The sequence below is a fragment of the Apium graveolens genome, chromosome 7 (genome assembly GCF_009905375.1).
Source record: "Apium graveolens cultivar Ventura chromosome 7, ASM990537v1, whole genome shotgun sequence".
Classification (NCBI taxonomy): Eukaryota; Viridiplantae; Streptophyta; class Magnoliopsida; order Apiales; family Apiaceae; genus Apium; species Apium graveolens.
Window position 1 is genome coordinate 107,080,918 of NC_133653.1, and position 1,224 is coordinate 107,082,141.

General features: G+C 45.3%; 1 non-coding gene across 1 annotated transcript; it reads right to left on the bottom strand.

Moving 5' to 3' along the window:
* Positions 1-381: 381 nt before the first annotated feature.
* Positions 382-488, bottom strand: LOC141675687 (small nucleolar RNA R71). Its single transcript, XR_012556328.1, has one exon. It is a non-coding gene; the product is annotated as a small nucleolar RNA R71 (small nucleolar RNA).
* Between the last annotated feature and the right edge of the window lie 736 nt (positions 489-1,224).

The following is a 1,224-nucleotide window of genomic DNA, read 5'->3' on the forward strand; positions in this document are numbered from 1 at the left end:
ATTGTTCCGGCAGATCCAGCTCTTATGGACTTTTCTCGGCCTAAAATTGATGGCATTCAGTCAAGCATTCTTCATCCGGCTATCCAAGCTAACACCTTTGAAATCAAGCCGGGCACTATTCAGATGGTGCAGAACTCTGTTTCTTTCGGAGGAGCTGCGACTGAAGACCCCAACATGCATATAAGGAATTTTGTTGAGATCTGCAGTACTTTCAAATATAATGGTGTGACTGATGAGGCTATCAAGCTGAGGCTTTTCCCATTCTCACTGAGGGATAAAGCTAAGGACTGGTTACATGCTGAACCAGCTGGGTCCATCACTACTTGGCAAGATCTTGCGCAAAAGTTTCTGGTGATGTTTTATCCAATGGAAAAGACTGCTGCTATGAGGAGTGCTCTTACTCAGTTTGCGCAGCAACCTATAGAATCTATGTGCGAAGCTTGGGAGCGCTACAAGGAAATGTTGAGAAAGTGTTCACATCATGGAATACCCGATTGGATGTGATCACTGGTTTCTATAATGGTTTAGGGGCCCAATCTCGGCCCATGCTCGATGCAGCAGCTGGAGGCGCCTTATGGGCCAAAAGCTATACTGAGGCTTATAATCTTATTGAGACTATGGCTGCAAATGAGCATCAAAACCTAACTCAAAGGATGATGCATGGGAAGGTAGCAGGTATTCTGGAAGTCGATGCAGCCACCGCTATTGCAGCGCAGCTCCAAGCGCTGTCTATGAAGGTCGATTCTCTAGCTACCTATGGAGTCAATCAAATAGCTATGGTCTGTGAGCTTTGTTCAGGTTCTCATGCTACAGAGCAGTGTTCTCTTATTAACGAATCTGTTCAGTATGTGAACAATTATCAGCGACAACAGCAGTCGGTGCCAGCTACTTATCATCCTAACAACAGAAATCATCCAAATTTCAGCTGAAGTAATAATCAGAATGCTATTCAGCCACCATATCAGCAAGGTGTGAGTAAACAGTTCAATCCACCTGGATTCCAGCAACCACAACAGTATCCTCAAAGGCAATCATATCCTCAACAGAGAGGTGCAGCTACACCCACTAGTGCTGATTTTGAGGAACTTAAGCTTTTGTGCAAGAGTCAGGCGGTGTCGATCAAGACCTTGGAAAATCAAATCGGTCAAATAGCCAATGCAGTGCTCAATCGTCAACCTGGCACACTTCCCAGTGACACGGAAGTGCCAGGTAGGAAGGAAGCTA